The sequence below is a fragment of the Chrysemys picta genome, chromosome 1 (genome assembly GCF_011386835.1).
Source record: "Chrysemys picta bellii isolate R12L10 chromosome 1, ASM1138683v2, whole genome shotgun sequence".
Taxonomy (NCBI): Eukaryota; Metazoa; Chordata; order Testudines; family Emydidae; genus Chrysemys; species Chrysemys picta.
Genome location: NC_088791.1, coordinates 178,139,095 through 178,158,344, shown reverse-complemented (window position 1 = coordinate 178,158,344; position 19,250 = coordinate 178,139,095). Strand labels below are relative to the sequence as shown.

General features: G+C 41.3%; 1 protein-coding gene and 1 long non-coding RNA gene across 27 annotated transcripts in view; one reads left to right on the top strand and one right to left on the bottom strand.

The window, feature by feature from the left end:
* ROBO2 (roundabout guidance receptor 2) overlaps positions 1–19,250 on the top strand; it is a 1,484,585-nt gene that overhangs the window by 624,151 nt on the left and 841,184 nt on the right. The gene's annotated exons all lie outside the window — the stretch shown is intronic.
* LOC135977047 (uncharacterized) overlaps positions 1–19,250 on the bottom strand; it is a 31,372-nt gene that overhangs the window by 11,485 nt on the left and 637 nt on the right. The window lies entirely within an intron of this gene.

Here is a 19,250-nt window from a genome sequence, read left to right as displayed (position 1 = left end):
ATAATTATTTTTCAGACAGTGGAAATGTTTCCATGTCTGGGAGGTGGCATTTGAGTCACTCCATGATTATTATCTTGTTATTAAAATAGGTGCATAGGACTGGATCCTCAATTGGTGCACCAAGTGGCATAGATCCATAGTCAGGCTTGCTACACATGTTTAAACCAGCTGAGGTTTGAGCCCATCAAGTATAATTTTCTATTCCTAGTACCTACAAAAGGAATGAAGTTCTTAATCTTTCATATATTATTTGAAAGAAAGGAATAGCATACACAGTATTACTTTGACCTTTACAATACTCTGTAATTTGATTTGCTGAACTCCCATTGTCATCTTTCACAGATTCAGCAACCTGCATGATAGCAGAGAACAGGGACAGTACCCTCAAGTACAGAATGTTTAAAGCAGGGGTTAACAGGATAAATTTTTTGGTGGTCTCAGAGTGCAGCCACCAAGTCTTGCTGGTGGACGCTCTTACACGTTTTCCTAAAATACTTAATCAGCTTTAGGAAAAACAAGTAAATATGCACATATACACATCCAAATCATTGTAATTTATTTATTGCTAGCTAGTAAGCCTGTTGTGAAAAGTGATATTAACAAACATACAAGTATTACTTTTCACAGCAGACTTACTCAGTACTGGCAAGCCTGGGGACAAAGTAAGCCCTGGATTGGCGGCGGAAGGTTGGGAGAGACAGCGGGGGCCATGGACAATGGGGGTGGGGGAGGCAGTGGGGGGACCGGAGCCCGAAGCCCTGTGGCCAGAGCCTGCCACCCCACTACCCCAGGGCTGAAGCCCAAAGCCTGAACCCACTGCCCATGGGAAGGTGGGGAACTCACCGTCTGCCTGGTCCTCCAGCATTGTGCCCCAGGTGCATCCAGGAGCAACAGGGAGGGGCTGATTACCCCCCTCCCCCCCCCAATAACAGCCCAGGAGGCTGTGGCACAAGAAAAGCCCCTGGTGGCTGCATGCAGCCACAGTGGCCACATTTGAGAAACGCTGGTTCAAAGGATATTGTAATACAATCTGCACTACAGTTTCCAGTGTGTATCACAAGCAGTTCTAGGCATAGCCATTGTGAGGTTTCATTCTTCTGACAACAACTGGAACATGGATTGAGTATAGCACACCATTAATCCATTTTCCATGGACTTAGCAACAATGAGAAATGTTACAAACTTAACCCTTTCCTATTCTCCATTAGGGTTTTATCCTAATTGGGGAAATGCAAGCATGTTGTTACAGCACAGATAGGCAGAAATGTATAGCCTCATATGCAATCAGAGCAGTGATTTTTTTCAAGAAATGTGCACCCACATATCTCTGTAGGCTCTCAGCCTTATTGATGGTGTGAGGTTTTTAATGTTTTGAGGAAAGGGTAATGGTGAGCTCACTTGGAAAACTTACATTCACAAAGGCTACTCACCTAGGGGTTTATTTGTAGCATTATTATTGTATTATTATTTATTTATTTATTTATTATTGTGATGCTCAAGCTTTGAGGCCCAGTTGTGTCTGACACTGTCTGTAAAGTCTTAAAATGTAAACCAGTTTGTGTCAAGCCTATGGCATGCAAGACAGATCCAGCCCCCAAGAATTGTTTGCTCTGGGGATCCCCCACTCATCTTATGCACCATTAAGTTTTTGCTCTGCAGCTCAAGGGGCCAGAGAGAGTAGGACCTGGAGCTAGAGGAGGTGAAGCTAAGGAGGGTGCTCATATCTAGGAACAGGGAACTTAGCAGAAGCATTTTGAAGAGGAACAGCAGCTGTCCCACAAAATAACATTGCAGCCAGGGTTCAGGAGAGGCTGCTACCCAGCATCTTTTCCCCATCTCCCTCCTACCATCAGCACTGAGCCTGCAGAACTAGACCCCTGTTTTATGCTCATCTTTTGCTGCAGCTGCTGGAGTTCATGACATGAGATTACAGGGAGCTGCTGCTCCTCTACAGAAACCCCACTCATGAATGCCTAGAGCTTGTGGTGTAAAAGGGGGATATATTTTTTCCCCACTCATGCCCAAACTTCGGAAGAAACCCTGTGTGGAAAATTTCCATCTATTTGGAAAAGTTATGAGTGACTCTAAGCAGAAACTGAGAATGAAAATGCCTAAACAACCTTAACTAAAGTTAGAGTATACCCAGGGCCGGTTCTGGCTTTTTTGCCGCCCCAGACAAAAAAGCCTGCGGCCGTCCCCCACCCCCCAGCGCGGCAGGGGAGGGCGGCCGGAGCCCCGGGGGGAGGGCGGCGAGCCCCGGCTGTGGCCCCGCTCTCCCCGGCGGCCGGAGCCGGAGCACCGCGCCGCCCCCCCTCCAGGTGCCGCCCCAAGCACAAGCTTGGTGGGCTGGTGCCTGGAGCCGGCCCTGAGTATACCATAGACATTCATATTTCAAAGTAAGGAATTGGAACAATCATGTAACCAGCATTCATTGCCCTGTCTGGGGTAGGTCCTTAGCTGGTGTATATTGCAATAACTGCACAAACACCAATGGAGCTATGAGTGTTTAACCCAGTTGAGGATCTGTCCCTGAGTTTTTCCTTTTCATTTAAGGAACCTACAAAATGTTCAAACAAAAGAATAGCAACTGGCTCTCATTCAAAGCTTACTACTCCAACTCCAACATAAATTTAAAGGCTTTTTTCTAGGAGTAGTAGGTTTACGTTGGAAGCATTTAATCATAAAGTAACAGGATGAGCATAAGCCAAGTAAGATTCCTGCCATTTATTTAATAAAATATTTGTACAAAGTACATTAAGGAACAGATGACTTTGACATTAATGTGCCCAATGCACTAATAGAGTAGGGTGCCTTTATAGGAGTATTCTTGGTAACCAGGGAATTGAAAGTGTTTAAGGAAGAAACTACACTATAGTGAAGTTCAACTGAACTGCAGTACATCACATATGGAAATATAAGTTTACAGAGATATGGTCTCATTTCCGTTTTATTGGATTTACAAGTGTTTCTTGTTGTGTACTGAGATAAGAATAGCAAAATAACACAGCACAGAATTGTAAAGGTTTCCAATAAACATGATTTAATACCAAACAGCTTTTATATGTGAGGACTGCCCAGCTTTTTTTTTTTTTTAATGTTTATATGAATAGTCTTTATACTGACAAGTCTAATAGCTTGACAAATAAATGCACTTCACTTGTATTCCCAGTGCTACTAGTTGAGCTTGAAATTGTTGGTAAGGCTAACTCAATGAGTGAAAACCTGGGAGCTGAGAGAAATCACAAATAGCTAACACAGCAAAATATGTGTCTAAGATTTAAAAAAAGTAAGACCCTACAGTTGGGCTCCTAAATTTGTATTTGACTTTCCAAATGCTGAGCACTCAACACCTCCTGTTGACCTCACTGGGTACTCTTCACTTTTGAAAAGTAGGCCACTTATTTAGGGTTGTAATAGAGACTCAGCTTAACTTTAGGCTCTATTTTTTTTTTGTAAATTTTGGCCTGTATCAATAAAAAAGCATTGAGGGCTACACTGATATAGGAGGGTCGCCATAGCAGTGAAGTCTTAATAAGGTCCTAATAATATCATTGCCAATACTAATGCCAAACAGGATGGGAATGAAAAAGAGGAAAGAATTTTAGGGAATTCCCCGTCCTCCTACCCACACACATAGACAGACAAACACCCACCCACCCCTGTGATTCTCTGTACTGCGGGGGAACACTCTACACCCCCATGTTCATCCTTATAATATGATTGTGTGGTATCCAATACAAAGTTTGTCATGTCGGGTGTCTTCGAAAGGCTCATGATGCACTGAGCATTGTTGTTATAGTTATGTTATAGGTTGTCATTTCATGTATATAGTTATGAGGCTGAAAATGTGTCCTCATGGCTTAAAACAAGCCCAGGCAAAACTGTCCAGGAGCAGAGGGTGAGCAGAGGGGCAGTTCACACCTCATCAGGGAATGCATGGGACAAACCCAGCCCAGCCTCATAGGAACAAAGGACACTGGCCTAGGCAGCAACACAGGATCTGTTGGAATCTCGAGTGAGTCACCCCCCTTCCCTTGGTTAATTTGGGACTACAATGAGGTAATGCTCACCTGACTCTGAAGGTGGGGGGGGGCAAAGCCACGAGGGAAGAAAGTACATGATAAAAGGGAGAGACATTTGCCATGCTCACTCTCTCTTCCACCTACATCTACAGACACCACCACCAAGCGACTGAAGCACTGATCAGAGGGGAGAGCCTGGCTGAAGGGAAACCAGCCAGCCTGTGATGAGAAGCATCTAAGTTTGTAAGGGCACTGAAAGTGTTAAGATCAGCTTAGAATGCATTTTGCTTTTATTTCATTTGACCAAATCTGACTTGTTGAGCTTTGACTTATAATCACTTAAAATCTATTTTTTCTAGTTAATAAATGTGTCTGTTTATTCTACCTGAAGCAGTGTTTTTGGTTTGAAGCATGTCAGAGGCTCCCCTTGGGATAACAAGCCTGGTACATATCAATTTCTTTGTTAAACTGATGAACTCATATAAGTTTGCAGCGTCCAGTGGGCATAACTGGACACTGCAAGACGAAGGTTCCTAGGGTTCTGTCTGGGACCAGAGATATTGGCTAGTGTCATTCGGTTGCACAATCCAAGCAGCAGCTGGCCAAAAGTGCTCACTCACATAGCTGGGAGCAGCTTACATGCTATCGGCTGTGTGTGAACAACCCGGGAGTGGGGGTTCTCACAGAGGGCAGGGTACAGCTGGCTCCCTGAGTCGAAGGTTGGAGTGACCTAGCAAATCACCAGTCCAGATAACACCAGAAGAACATCACAACCCCCAACACTGCTTGGACTGACTGAATTAATGAAAGCCAACAACCAGTTCTTTGGTAATGCAACAAGGATTTTGATGAAAGAAGCAAAGGCAGGAGCAAAACAAAGACTAATGATTATGGAAACATGGACAGGAAACAGCTTGTATTGTTGGTGTGACACCAGGATTTCCAGAAGTATGGAAGGAATATCCCTTTCCTAGATTAACACATCTGTCATAAGGCTGTATTGTCATTTATTGTCCTTCCATTCATTTTTTGGGAGTGTTTAATTTCCCCGTTTGTTTCTTACCCTCTGTATTCTGTAAGACATTTGCAGTGTTTAAAGGAAGGCGCTGTGCTGTTCTGGTTCAAATACATGACCGGGAGTTCAGAATCCTGAATCTATTTCTGCCATTCATTTTGTTGTGAGACCTTGGACAAGTCACTTATACCATCTCCTCCTGCACCCGCCCTCACCACAGAAGGTGCTGAGCTTCCTCAGCTCCCTTTGATTTCCATTGGAACTGAGTGTGCAACAGCTTTTGAAAAAAACAGGCTTTAATGCTTCAGCTGATCCATATGTACAGTAGATTGAGGTATTTACTTACTTCAAATAGATGTTGAATCTTATATGGTGCTGTGAGGTAATCTGCAATCCTCAGATGAAGGTGGCACATAGGTGCCAAGTATTATCATCAGTTATTATTAAGCTTCTCACTAGGGAAAGTGGGAAATTAGGCCCAAATAATTTTTCCTTACATAGTTGCAAAATACTGGAGCCTACTAGCTTATGTTTTCTTCTATATACAACCATGGAGAATGCAAAGAGCCCTTATTCACTACTGCTTTACACTGGCGTCAATGAAAATACTCATGTTATTAAGTTAATCACATGGGGATCAGAACCTAAACTTAAGAGTACATTTCATGGTGCATTCACAAACAAAACAAAGCTGGAATTTGCTAAATGAGTTTGTATATGAATTATTAGTTTGTTCTCATTTTTATTATTGGACTGACCAAAATCAAATGGTGTAATATATATAATAAAATATTTTGTTCAGTTTCTTGAAGTAAAACTGCTCTATCCTAACGTTTGTGGAGTTTGTGCTTATCTTGCATTAAAGGGAGGCAGTTGAAAACAAGTAATAGAGACATTGAATATCATTCCAGTATATAATGTTGATATCTGAAATTTGCATGCCTTCGTTAGTATTAAAATCATATACAGTACAATTCCATTCCCTGAACGTATTGCTTGTGGGCATACTCAAATCACAAATTTTGAAATATCCTTCTGCTAATATATTAGAATATTTTCCTAAAGTTTGCTGTTTTGCAAATGTTACTAGAATATTCATAGGAAAAAAATTGCACATGTAAATGCCCCTCCTTGTCCCAGCAGAGGTGAAGTTTGGTCAGACCAGCAAGGAGGTGACCAACGCCTGGGATGGGGAGGAGAGAATATATGCCTAGACATGTTGAAGCTGAATGCCTGCTTGTGCCTCAAAGTTCATGTGGAATTGTGCATGGGGGAGGGGCTTATCTGCCTACTATTGGCTAGCCAGGTGGATTAGGGGAGCTAATGGCCCACCCTCTCAATTTAAAGCTTTCACAGGAATCCAGGGCCATCTTGCTGGATTCCTGCCATGTCCACCCTCCCTATAGTTGCAGTATATCGAGCTGTTTCTTTCTTTCTTTTTTCTTGCAGCACTGTGGAGGCCCAGCTTAGGTTTAACAGAGTAAGAATAGGAATTCTAATGTTAGGAGGTAATTTAGGAATGGTAGTTGATTGCAACTTGTGGCAGTTAAAGGCTCAAAGGAACAGCTGCCAGAGGAAAATGAGACTCGGAATATGGTGAGTCGAGCTGTGATTCAGGGATCCCTTGGTGCCAACAGGCAGAGGTCATGGGGTATGAATAGGGTTCTACAAGGATCCTTCACCAAGGAGGCAATCTGACAGAGTGCTTGTCTCATGAAAGGGATATCACAGCCAGCCTGGCTGTAAAACGCTACAGAGATTGTGGATGAACTGTACTTGACTAGACATGTGTATGTCATGAATTAGGTCGAGACTCTAGAATGCATGTTATGATTTTATTTGATATGTAACCATTTGTTTCCAATACTTCTACTTGCTACTACTTCAATCTCTGTGCTTTGTTAAATAAACTTACACTTGATTTCATTATAAACATAATTTAAGTGCTATGTGCTAAGTGGAGCCATGATCTCGGGGCACCTGGTAAGTTGGGGTGTACTGTTTCTTTGGAAAGATCAAATCTGTGAATGCTGCAAGTGTCCAATGGACCAAGAGCAGGACACTCCAGGGAGATGCTCAAAGGTTGGGATGTGCCAATCACTAACCTGTAGAGTGATAGCAGGTCCTGCGAGGCCGAGAGGGGAGTGCTTGTGTTGCCTGTGGTTGGTGGAGTTGGGGAGCTGACCCATGGCAGGCACCGACTAGGCTTCCTTACACTAAAAGGAGGTGATAGCTAGATGGCTCTCAACCCCGCTTACCTCTAGGAAGCATTGCAGGATCTTTGGTCCGTAAGGAGAAGGAGAGACTTGGTACCCCTTTGGTAGCCTTTATTATCCCCTCTCATAGGGGAAGGGCAAAAGGATTCAGAAGTGAGCTGAGTCCTAGAGATTAGGCTGAAGAATGTTTACTCAAGCTATTGATTATATGGTAGGAGCCCTGAACCATGCATTGGGCCCAATTAAATACCTTATTTGTGAGTGGGGAGGGAGGGCAGTGCTCCCTGCCATTGTTAAGGTAATAATGTTGCATCCATCCCTGTGTCTATCTTTCATTCACCTCCATGCCCTGATCAGTTTAGTGTTTTCATTTGAGCACGTATTAATAAATTATTTATCGGGCGTTCGTTCGTATTTAAAAATCTAAGTAATCTGAAAACTACCATATAAAGTCAAAAAGATTGTTTCTAGGAAACTATGCCAAATGGTGAAATGTAAAATGGACTACCATAGGTGCATTTTATTATGCACCTTTTTTATTACTTGCACATAGGTAGTATTATCCTCCCTTTATATTGTATGAGTGTCTCACTTGTTGCTTATATAATAATGACTGCTATACCAAATGGGTGAGAATAACAGTGCCATCTGCTGGCTTTGTTAATAGAATCCTATCTCCCAGTCACCTGGTTAATCAAGCACACTTAGATCAAAAGATCACAGCATCATAAATTTCCATATTGTTTTACTGTATAGTCAAAATAGTCAAGTTATGGCATCACTTTTTGCAATAATAGTATTAACATCATACATGTTATATGTACAATTAAATGCTGTAATGTATCAATTCCTGACCTGCAAACATGCACATGCTTAACTTGATCATACAGGACTACTACTCCTGGTAATAAATTAAGCATGTGGATGTTTTTAGGATTGGGCCATAATGCATAAAAACAGTCAGTCTTTGTTGCACTTTTAAAAAACAAAATAAGGAGCTATTTTTTACCTAAAGCTATGACTATCGTAATAAAAAATTAGGCCCTAATCCTCCAAAGATTCACATATGTGTATATATACACTGTGAGTAGTTTCATTGAAGTCAATGAGTAACCATAGATTACTTTATTTACTGTAACTATATTTTCTAAATTTACATTCCTGTGTACGAGTACACTATTTTTAAAGATTCAGAAACCAAATGTAGAGGGTTAAACTTAATTTCCTCTGTATCAATAATTTTACCTTACCAAATTGATGCAATTTTTAACTAATTATTGTTTTAAAAAACTTTTCTTAATACTAAAATTCAATAAGATTTATTGTTTAGTAGAACTGATCAAAATATTTTGGATGAAATTCTTTTTCCTTCAGAAAAATGCTGTTATATCCAAACCAAAACTTCCCATAGGAAGTGTTGATTTCAACAAAACTTTGTTTTGGAAAAAAATATTGAAAGAATGTGTTTTGGTAACATTGAAACATTCAATTTGTTGGCATTTTTGGAATGTAATGTTCAGATTTTGTTTCAAAAATACTTTTATTCTTTCAATCTTATTTTATAAGCATTAAAGACATTAAAATGTCAGATTCTACACAATGTTTTGATTGAGCCAAAATAAAAATAAATCAAATTTCATGTTGTGGGAAATTTCTAAATTCTTTGTCATTCTGATTTGGAACTAAACAAATGTCAAAATCAGACTTTCCCATGAAATCAGAATTACGGTTCCAACACAGCTCCAATGTGTAAGTTAGGTGGTCCAGAGCAAAGTTTAAACAGTGGCATCTCCTTTTGGGTGCCAAATGGAGGACACTGTGAGTCTGATTTTCAGAAATGCTGAGCACCCACAACTCCCACTGGAAGTTATTAGGAGTTCTGTTTAGATCTTTGAAAATATCATAGCATCTAGCTTCCAGTTTGAACATATTCTTTATCCTTACATTTTCCACAATAAACTATGTTTTATGTTTTTAAAATGTTTTTGTTTCTCAACACATGTTTATTGAGATGTGAAATTCATCCTGAGCTTGAAATTTTATTAGAACCAAAAGTCTCAAAGACACCCTATGACTTTTTTTTCTCTCAGTTTTAATTGACATTTATGTGTTCGGTCAACTGACAAGATGCTTGAAAAAGATTAGCTACTTAGCTATCAGGAAGATCATGTTTTTACACATATCATTGCTTCAGCACACTCCAGTCATTTTAATGAGACACATTCTTTAGAATTGGCAAGCAGTACTCCAGGACCCACAGCCTCACTCTGAGGTATTTTCATAATGTCACAGAGTTTTGTTATAATCCTTGCTAGCTGGCACCATTTGGCACATGCTTCCCTGCAGGCTATTTCTAATCCCATTACTGTGGAAGTGACTCAGTTTGTAGCCTTTTTAGCACATTTGAGGGAACATCTGAGAGACACTTTGGTCTCCATCAGAAATGTTTGCATTTATCTACTGTTTCCAGATGTGTTTCGCTCAAATCCAGTGAGAAAATTCAATTTTAAAGTTAAAGGGTAGATAAAGCAAATTAAACATGTTCACCTTGATAATTAGGAATGCAATAACTGAGGGAAAGCTGCCAGAAGAGTTCCATAGTTTTCAAACTTCAGTGTAGATGTTGTATTAATCTATGATATTTGTTTTTTTTTAAATCTAGCATTTAAAAAGAAATCAAATGGACTCTGTAGGTTTAAACTCCAAAAGCTCTTTGCAATATTAACTCTAGATTTTGTTGAAAATTATAATTGAGGTGTCCTTGTCACTGTTTATTTTATTATTTTTTTTTTTTACACAAACATTAGGTCATTTCAGTATTTATTTAAATTAAATACACAGAGGGATTGAAATCCCAAAACATTCCAAAACTCTAGGGAAGTGTGTATTAGGATCCAAACTTTGTAACTTGGGCCCAGCTCTAGTTTTAGAGAATGAGATTTTATCAGCCTAAAATAACTAATAAAAAGCAGACTGTTTACACCCAACCAATGGAATAATTAGAGTCCAACAGGAGAATTCAGTCAGTTTTTTGTTCACACCTCTTCCATTTCTGTGTGTCAGTGGATCATGCTCTGTTTTTAACTCCTGATTATATTTACTCTATAAAACCACGGTATGTGAAGGATTGGGAATACAAAGGCTCCTAAACTATAAATCACACAGATATTCTTAAATACTTGGAATCAAAGATGGGTCACAGATCCAGTCAAAACAAACAGAGGATTATAGCATCACCCATGCAGGGACAGTGTTACTTAGAAAAGCAATTCTGCCCGTACCCTCTGAACCAAACCCTGCAGGATCTGTATTGTTTAACCCACACATCCAGAAGCCTCTTCTTTCTATGCTACAAATTTATTGCAAAATCCATATCTGGGCCTGTGCGTCTTTACTCCTTAACAAAGGAGCACAATGTTCCAAGGTTCTTTCCATAGGATAGAGTAAGAGAAGTGCTTCATGACAGTCTGCCCATGCTGATCAATATGCAGCTGCATTTAGCACTCAAAGCTGTCTGTCATATCCGGTGCTAACAATGCAAACTGCATTTATATGGAGGAGAAGAAGAGATTCCCACCCCCGCACACTTCAAAGGACAGAACCTCAATTATTTGGTGGTGTTTGCTGGAGATCACTAAGCAGTACGTACCTTCTTTTGGCAATGTGTTTTTAGAGAGATCCGGTATAAGTAGATGCATCTGGGACATGACCCCATACTGCACCAGCAGTCTGTTGTACACTAATGAGTAACATGGGAAATCGAACCTGTGCAGGTGGAAAGTCGCCTTTTATTTGCACTGGCTCCATAAAATGGCTTGATAATAAAAACCTTTGTAAAACAAAAATTCCTGCTGTACATGGAAACCTAATTGTACCTAATGTATATTAGTAGAGACATTGTTCCAGAACAGTTAAACCTAGTGCAAACATGACACACAGGAGTCTGGCAATTAAGTTTATAATGTTAGCCTGGTTTGCAGCACTTTTTAATAGAGTAAGCCCAAGTTTTCACTCATTCAAGTAGGGATAATCAGTGCAGATTTATGCTTGTTTTCTGGTGCTATAGCATTTTCCAGGGACTGGCAGCAGCAGCATTCTGAAATGGATTAGAATAACAGAATTCTAGTCATTTCCAAACTGGAATTACCAACCAGCACATTGTTGTTCATTGTGCTTCGCTACATAGAGACTTCGAAAAGCCTTCTTTGCAGACACTTGGTCTTAGAAAATAGATACCTACAGTAACTTACAACAGAGGGATCACTGTGTCCACAATTGGAATGCAGCACTCTCTGGGCTAAAAACAACATATTGTTTAAGAGTGCAAAGTAACTACATATTACAGTGTGTCACAAAATGAAAAAAAATATGGTCTTGACCTGAAACTGTATGGGGAGTTTAGGTAGACAGAATAAAATGTTTCCCATCGAAGTACAGACCTGGCTTATCTCTGCTTAGCTTTTATTTGACTATTAATTATATCATACCTATCATCATGGTAATTGTATGTATAAACATGATATCTAATGGCATCAAGGCATGAAGTTGTGTGGCTGCAGATTCACATACATAACCAGTTTAGAGCTTAGGAGGAAAATGATTTTGATGTCTCAATATATTGTCCTTAAAAAGACTAGGCCAGTTATTCCCAAACTTGTTCCGCCACTTCTGCAGGGAAAGCCCCAGGCGGGCCGGGCTGGTTTGTTTACATGCTACATCCACAGATTCGGCTGATCGCAGCTCCCAGTGGCCGCAGTTCACTGCTTCAGGCCAATGGGAGCTGCTGGAAGCAGCGGCCACTACATCCCTCAGCCCACGCTGCTTCCAACAGCTTCCATTGGCCTGGAGCAGTGAACCGCGGCCACTGGGTGCCGCAATCAGCCGAACCTGCGGACTTGGCAGGTAAACAGACGGGCCCGGCCCGACCCGCCAGGGGCTTTCCCTGCACAGGTGGCGGAACAAGTTTGGGAACCACTGGACTAGACAATTGAAATTTGTGAATAAAACATAAAAGGGAGGAGAAGGGAGGTGTAACACTCAGAAGGAATATTGTACACTAGTGTATATAGACTTTTTTGAGTTAATGGGGTGTTTTACACATAAGTGGTTGAATACCAGAGCTCTTTTTTATTTCTACTACTCTGTCTCTTTAAGGCTTAGAACTCAGCCAAGGGGACAACAGCACACAGCTCTGGTGAGGAAAATATGGTCACAACATGGGGTCGAGCTTCTGCCAGGCAATTCAACAATGGACTGTGAGCTCTGTTGCTAGATTCCTTTAAAGGGCAATAAAAATGATTAGGGATATGGAAAGGCTTCCATATGAGGAGAGTTTAATAAGACTGGTACTTTTCAGCTTGGAAAAGAGATGACTAAGGGGGGGATATGATAGAGGTCTATAAAATCATGACTGGTGTGGAGAAAGAAAATAAGGAAGTGTTATTTGCCCCTTCTCATAATACAAGAGCTATGGGTCACCAAATAGGTGAGCAGCAGGTTTAAAACAAACAAAAGGAAGAATTTCTTCACACATCGCACAGTCAATCTGTGGAACTCTTTGCCAGAGGATGTTGTCAAGGCCAAGACTATAACAGGATTAAAAAAAGAACTCGGTAAATTAATGGAGGATATGTCCATCAATGGCTATTAGCCAGCATGGGCAGGGATGCAAAACCATGCTCTGAAGTGTCCCTGGCCTCCTTTTGCTGGATGCTGGGAATGGGAGACAAGGAATGGATCACTTGATGGTTACCTGTTCTGTTCCTTTCCTCTGGGGCACCTGGCTTTGGCCACTGTTGGAAAAGAGGATACTGGGCTAGATGGACCTTTGGTCTGACCCAGTAGGACCATTCTTATATTCTTATCTGCTAGATGTACACTCTCAGAATCAAGGACAAATTATCCATCCAAACCCAACATCTTTACATCCGATGGGTTGGAGGTTTAGTGGCTGAGCACTACAGACAGGAATTATTATATGATTTGTAAGCAAGGTCTGAATGAGCTCTCCCCTGACAGCTAGTAATGAGCCAGTGGTGGGTGGAAAGGCTTCAGAACCATACTGGACACCTACTCTGCCTAGCACAGTGTCCAGACAGAGCTGTGCTGCCCAAGTGATCAATTTTGGCTGGTGTTGGGTTACAAAATTGATTAGTTGTCAGGGGAGAGCTCATTCAGACCTTGCTTACAAATCATTTCATGAATGTTTCAATTTCAATTCAAATTTCCAACCAACGACTAAATTGGCAACACTACATGTAACTGGTCTAGGGAAATCCCGGATCCACTCTTTCCTCAGGATGGCTCCTCCGAATGGTTTATTGGGAGGCAGATGAGGGATTTGCCAGTAGAGTTGGTGAGACATTTTCAGGATTTTTTTTTTCCATTTGAAAATGTCAATTTGCTGAAATATAAATATTCTGCAGGAATGTAGCTATTTCAACAAAACTTTCTGCCTGATTTCCTGCCAGCTCACTCACCTGCCTCTCTAAGTTCTACAGCTTGCAGCCAACTCTATCGGATCCCTGACTCACCAGGCAGCTGGCTGTCCAGGTGTTCAAACTCTAACTGTATGAGCAGCAGATTCCTTGGCAACCCAGGCTGCCCAAATCCTTGGGCAGCAGCCTGAGGAGTCCAGAGAGTAAGCCAACAAAAATTCTGTTTTTGTTCTCCCAAAGTGAAATTTTGTCCGTCATTGCCTCCTGCAAAAATTTTGGAATCTGTGATCTTTCATCCCAATTCAGGATGAAGACTCTTTAAAAATTCTATTTTTTTCTTGAGAGGAAGAATATTTTCCAGTAAGTTCTCCTTGCCAGTCTGTTGCCTCCTCTAGTGCAGTGGTGGCCTTCTCTCTCCTAGCTGCTATTTCACAGACAACATAATTGAGAGCTCGATCAAGGTCACATCAGGAAGAGCTAGGAATAGACTCATCTCTCTAATTATAAGGATCTAAAGTCATGTCTGCACTGACCACAGTTTGGATTATGAGAATGTGAATATGAATGTATAGCAAAGTGTGCTAAAAGGTAAACTAAAAGCTTCCTAATTTGCATTAATATAGTCCTCTTCAGACAGGACTACATTAATGTAAAGCAGGACCTTTTCATTCACATCCACAGCATCCACATAGGGGAGTTATAGGGCAGCACTTTGGTATGCGCTGATATTCACATCCTTGTTGTCCGAACACGGGGCCAGTCTTGTTTACTTTGTCACACAGTCTCAGAAAAAAATGTGCAACTCGGGTGCCAAGAATCCTGCCTAGCTCATCAGGGATTAAAAACTGTTTCCATCTGATGGATATGACAGCATGACAATCAGAGGTGTGATTGCAGCACAGGGTAGACATATGTGGCTAGCTTTAGCCACGATACCTTGGCTAAAAACAGCAGTGTAGATGTGGCAGTGCAGAATTCAGCACAGCAGTACAAGCACATGAGACCTTCAGTATATACTCACATTGCTAGTCCATGCTGAAGCCTGTGTCACCATGTCTACACTGCTATTTGAATGTCTACCCAGGTGGGATGGGGTGTTCCCCCCTCCCCCAACCATGAAAGGGTTAATGTCGATTGAGAAGGGGGCTAATTAACCTGATGTGCCACAGCTGAGAGGAATCAGGTGTCTAAGCAATCCCCTGACTGAGGGAGGGAGGGAGCCCAGCTGGGGAGGAATGAGCTGTGCTGGATGTATCAAGACAGAAAATTGGAAGCAGAGGGGGCTGCTAGGAAAATCTGCAGTCATTCTCTGGGAGAAGGAAGGAAGGAAGGAAGGAGTGAGTGAGCGAGCGTTTGGAGGCTGCAGGGACAGGTAGCCTGCAGTTATTCTTGAGGAGGGAGTTGAGAGGCTGGCAAACACAGAGGGTGGGGAGAGCTCAATATGGTGGGAAACATAGTAAGCTAACCTTGACTACTAATTAGAGGGTCCCTGAGCTGGAACCCAGATTAGAGGGTGGACCTGGGTTTCCCTGCCAGCCACTGAGGACATGGGGCAGTTAGTGAGAAGACTGCCAGTTTCTCTGTCTTAGGTAATGAGGCAGTGAATGGAAAGACTGCCCAAGATTGCTGAAGAAAGACTTTTTGATCCTCCGGAAGGGGAAAACATGTATAGTGACCTGGCTAGAGGACTGAGTCACAAAGAGACAGTAGCAGCTCAGTGAGCAAGAAGGGTTGCAGACCAAGAGAGAGAGAGCATGCAACCATGGAAAGATGTATTATTGCCCTTGTGAAGCTAATCCTCAGAATGGCCAGGAGGAGGCTCCACCTGTGGTGAGTAGAGGACCAAGTCACAGCACGCTGCAAAGGCACCTTGGCTTGCAGTATGAGGACATACTCTAAATGAGAGAATCGTGGTGAATCCTAGTTGCAGCTCCTAAGTCGTAGTATAAGCTCTTCAGAGCAGAACCTATTTCTGACTTTATATTTTCAGTACCCCCAGTTGGGCCCTGACTTCAGTTGGCCCCACTAGTGAGAGCTTTAGTATTGGGGACCAAAATTGCCTCACTACATTTGTGAGAGATGTCAATGCTGTTGCTCACCTTTAAGAGTGAGCAGGATGAAGTAAAAAGTCAGAGGAGAGACTCTCTGTATGTTTATAACTTTAAATCTCACGCTGTGGGAGCTAATCTCATGAGTTTAGGGGTCTGATTTTGATTTTTGAACTCCTGCAATTGGCAATACTGCATAATGCTACTGTTAGATTTGAAGGAGGCATTCTATTCTAAACCCCTATTTTTCACTCCCTTATAACATATTTTTTTTAAATGTGGGAGTTGTCATTCCTCATGCTGAGCTAAATCTGTACACAAAGGGGTGTGTGGTGTTTGTTTGCTATCCTAATATTTAATTTCTCCCTGTACATACAAAGTGCTCTTATTGCTACTGCTTCTTTTGTATCTGATTTGTGGATCAATGAAGGCTTTTAGTGTAATGTTAGGGAATGGAGTCAGTGGCTACTGCCCCTTGCCATGTTACATGAGTTTTAATCTTTGTCCCCTGATACACATCATATAATTGGGGCCAGGAAACAGTTTTGTTGTTTTTGTTTTTAAAGCATACATGTGTGTCATATCTTGATTACATTGGGATAAAAGAAAACTGAGTCTCTCATAAAAACTTAACCAAATGCAGCCTCTCAAATCCCTCATTCTGGAAGGGAACCTGGCAGAAAACTAGAAGAGGTGTCGGGGGGGGTGGGGGCGGGGAGGAGCTTCCAAATTCCCCTGGAAGCAAATGTCAGTGTGGAGAAATTGGAATAGGTAAAATATTCTACGCTTTTATATGTGGCACAAGCCCAGAGATATTCAAGGTCTACAAAATAGTAGAGATCATCAAGGGGACTACCAACTGCCTTAAAAAAATCAAAACCACTTTCCTACCTGAAAGAAGGGCACTCACAAAACCCACACTATCTTACAAGCTGCTGGCTGTCCAGTGAGACTACTGAGCATTGTTACAGAATAAAGCTGAACAAATTGAACTTGTCCAGTTCTCAGATGGACTAACTTGAGACAGAATTAAGACTTGTCTACATGATGGGGCAATGTGCGCTCTGGGGTGTGATTTCTAAAGCACACTAATGTGTTGTGTATTAACTGGACTGTGTAGACTCTGCTGGTGTTAGTTAAAAATTCACTAGTGCACTAAACCCTATAATGAAGTATATATAAAATGCCACTAATGCTTCATTACACATTGTTTGTTTTGAGATTAAGCCTGACAAACAAGATCTCTCTTTTAATAGAGTTATGTTCTCGGCTCCTGAAAAGTAAAATGTTTCAAGCTTAAAAACATGCTGTCAGTACTATGTTCTCTCCAACTCTGTTTAGAGTGTTTAGTCCGTTTTTCTGTTAAAATGCAAGAATGTTTTAATTTTTTCATGGTACTGTTTATAATAAAATATGCCTTAAAATATATTTAAACATTAAGAATGAGGCAAAAGTGCTTGCAATGAAAGTTTGTGAATCTGATTTGACTGTATCAGTTAATACTACAAATCAGCTAATTCTTGCTACAAAAGCATTGAAATAGAAACTAGGTTATTGCAAAAAGGTGCAAAGTAAATTTCAGCTGAGAATATGGTGATGAGTGATGCTATTTATAGAGAATCAAACAGGTGCACAGTAAATAGAGAGAATTCAGTTTTAAGGTGGTTTGCTGAAAGCAGGCGTGCTCTAGTGCAGGGATGGGCAACCTTTGGCACGCGGCTTGCCAGGGTAAGCCCCCTGGTGGGCCAGGCCGGTTTGTTTACCTGCCACATCCACAGGTTCGGCCGATCGCGGCTTCCACTGGCTGTGGTTTGCCATTCCAGGCCAATGGGGGTGGTGAGAAGCAGTGGCCAGCACATCACTCAGCCCACGCCGCTTCTCACAGCCCCCATTGGCCTGGGATGGTGAACCGCAGCCAGTGGGAGCCGCAATCAGCCGAACCGTGGATGAGGCAGTTAAACAAACTGGCCTAGCCCGCCAGGGGGCTTACCCTGGTGAGCCGCATGCCAAAGGTTGCTGATCCCTGCCCTAGTGTCTATAACAGGGGTCAGCAACCTTTCAGAAGTCGTGTGCTGAGTCTTCATTTATTCACTCTAATTTAAGGTTTTGCGTGCCAGTAATACATTTTTAGAAGGTCTCTTTCTATAAGTCTATAATATATAACTAAACTATTGTCAGGGATGGCTCTATGTATTTTGCCACCCCAAGCATGGCAGTGAGGCAGCCTTCGGCGGCGCGCCTGCGGTAGGTCCGCCTGTCCCACGCCTTCAGTGTACCTGCCGCCGAATTGCCGCCAAAGCCACCCCTGACTATTTTGTATGTAAAGTAAATAAGGTTTTTTTAAAATATTTAAGAAGTTTCATTTAAATTAAAAAGAGTCTTCCTGGAAAAAGATTGTCAATATTTATTACTAAAACTATTTATTATTAAACAGTAATTCCCAGGACATACATGTGTGTTGGTATGTAACACAGAGAAACTGAGTGGAATGCATGTCAACGTTGCATATGTTACAGTCAGAAGAAATAGGTGTAAGAATTTAGTGTATTTTAAAGCATATGTGAGATACTAATAGTTGAATATATAATTATTTTAGTTTGATACAATAGCAGGTGAATTAGTCTGGATTTTATCCCCCTCTATGAAAACAGAGGAAACGCTTTCAAAATGCTTATTGCTAACTTCAGCAGGGGATGCCTCAGGCGGACATTACCATAAGATGTCACTGTGGTAGATGGGGAAAACTGTCTGAGTGGGGGGATACTGGGAATACTGATGTTCAAGATACAGAACTTCTTCATAGCAGATAAATCAGGCAGCTCCTGGTATGAAAGAGTTAATAAGGACTTTAAAAAAAAAAAGTCTGAAAGCAAACACACTTAATGATAATGACAAGTACTTATGCAAATGAACTGTTAATACTCATCCAGCCAGAGGTGATTAAGTCTCTTATAAGGTAGCAGGAGATTTCACCCAGCAGGGGCTATTTGGGAGCTAGTAAAAAGGCAAAGGCTTAAATAAGTTTCTTATGACTTCAGGGGTTACCAGGACTTCTGCTGTAGTTAAGCCAGATATTGCTGCACTAAAGCTATGACCTCCTCAGGGATAGTCACCAGGCAAGTTTTTTAACCTGTACAGGTTTTTAAGGTGAATAAGAGCACAGACACCAATCTGAGTGATATGTTGGCATTAAATAGATTGAAATAATGAGAGGACCTAAGGGATCCTCTAGTGTAATACTTAATTAAGTAAACTAGAACCAGGGGGAAAAATGAAGGAATTATAGCTCCTATTAAGTCATACAGACAACCTCCTGAATTAGATTGCGTGCAATTATAATACCTTTAAAATATATGTTCTCAAGTACCTTTACTAATCAAAAATATATACAAACATATATTATAAGAAGTAACAGGATTTAGGTCTAATAAAGGAAAAAGAGAAAGGTAGGTGGTTGTGCCTGAATCTTCAGGCACAGTGAGATATTTTATCCTGAATTGCATAATGGAAGG